The sequence below is a fragment of the Mastomys coucha genome, unplaced genomic scaffold, assembly GCF_008632895.1.
Source record: "Mastomys coucha isolate ucsf_1 unplaced genomic scaffold, UCSF_Mcou_1 pScaffold21, whole genome shotgun sequence".
Classification (NCBI taxonomy): domain Eukaryota; kingdom Metazoa; phylum Chordata; class Mammalia; order Rodentia; family Muridae; genus Mastomys; species Mastomys coucha.
Window position 1 is genome coordinate 116,411,069 of NW_022196904.1, and position 2,138 is coordinate 116,413,206.

The window sequence follows — 2,138 nt, forward strand, 5'->3', positions numbered from 1 at the left end:
AAAAAAAAAAAAAAAAAGCTGAAGAGAGCCAGGTAGTGGTGTGCACACTTTTAATCTCAGCACTCAGGAAGCAGAAGCAGGAGAATCTTTGTAAGCTCAAGGTCAGCCTGCTCTACAAATCAAATTCTAGGACAGGGCTATACAAAGAAAACCTGTTTTGAAAAACAAAACCAAACCACCCCCCACCCCCCAAAAAATCTTAAGAGATGATTAGCAGTAAAGAGAGTACAATGCTCCTGCAAAGGGTCTTAGGGCCCACATCAGGCAGTTTGTAAACCCAGCTTCAAGGGACCCACCACTGCTGGCTTTAGGGCACCTACGCTCAGGGGCATGACCCAAACAGAGACAAGAGACCTATATTTATATATACCTAGCCTTTTAAAAATACTGAGGATCCTCCAAATGCCTTTTTGACATGGGTTAGATCTACTGATATTTATTAAGTTATATGTTAAAAGGGAAATAAAGTAATACGACACCACTGTGCTGGCTAGTTTGGTGTCAATTTGACCCAAGCTAGAGTTATTTTGGAAGAAGGAACCTCAATTGAGAAATTGCCCCTACCAGATTAGCCTGTGGGCAAGCCTCTGGTGAATTCTCTTGATTGATGATTGGTGGGGGAGGGCCTAGGTCACTGTGGGCAGTGCCACCCCTGGACTTGTGGTCTTGGATGCTATAAGAAAGCAAACCAAGCCAGCCAGAGTGAGCAAGTTAGTAAGCAGTATTCCCCTCTGGCTTCTGCATCAGTTCCTGCCTTGAGTTCCTGCCTGGACATTCCTGGATGATGGACTACAAACTAAAATGAGATAAACCCTTTCCTCCCCAAGTTGCTTTTGGTCATGGTGTTTTATCACAGCAATAGAAACCCTAACTAAGACAACCCCCAGCCCCTCATTTTGTGAGCTATTGGAATCGTTATTCCAGTATGTCAGTATGTGCCATATGGGCCCTAGTAAAGGAGAACAATGAGGTCAAAGACCAGCTTTGCGCAGTAGTGTGTGCCTGTAATCCCAACAATATGGAAGACGGAGGCTGGGGGAATGAGTTCAAGTCCTGCTTGTTTTGTGCAGGAAGTCCCTGGGGGTTGGTAAATTGGACTGGATATGGTGGGTCATTTGTCTAATCTCAGCACTCATGAGGCAGAGGCAGGCAGATCTCTATGGGTTTGGAGTCAAACTGGTTTACATAGTCAGTTCCAGGCCAGCCATGACTGCACAGTGAAACCCTGAAACAAAAAAACAAAAAAGCTGTGCATAGTGCTGTCAACATTAAACAAGACTGCTTAGCACTGTTCCTGGTTTGAACTTGTCAACAATATCAAACAACCACCATTTCCTTGTGTAGGGCAGTGTACCACAGATAACATGTGGGACCTTCAACAGCTAGACCTAGACCCAATCAGGGTTTCTATTCCTGCACAAACATCATGACCAAGAAGCAAGTTGGGGAGGAGAGGGTTTATTCAGCTTACACGTCCACACTGTTGTTCATCATCAAAGGAAGTCAGGACTGGAACTCAAGCAGGTCAGGAAGCAGGAGCTGATGCAGAGTCCATGGGGGGATGTTCCTTACTGGCTTGCTTCCCCTGGCTTGCTCAGCTTGCTTTTTTATAGAACCCAGGGATGGCACCACCCACAATGGACCCTCGAAGCCTTGATCACTAATTGAGAAAACGCCTTACAGCTGGATCTCATGGAGGCATTTCCTCAAGGGAGAGACTCTTTTCTCTATGGTAACTTCAGCTTGTGTCAAGTTGACACACAAAACCAGCCAGTGCAGACCTAGAGTTCTTCAGGGTTCTCTCATGACCTTGTGGTGGACTTCTGGGAAATGTGCCCAGACAGGGTTGCCCAATGACTCTGGCGGTCCCTCAGGAGCTGCATCAAAGAAAGAGGTGGAGTCTGAACAGCTCTGTCCCACACTCATTTGTTTGATCTGTTTTTAGATACAGTCTGATCTCTGTCCTCAGGTTTCATATCTGCTAAGTCAGCCAATCACAAGTTACAAATGTTCAGGACCCTGAGGATGTAGGTTAGTGGTGAGTGTCTAGCACACTGAGGCCCTGGTTTTGATCTTCAGGACCTCCAAAAAATACATTTAAATGTATACCAAATTTCTTTCCTTATCATTATTCTCTA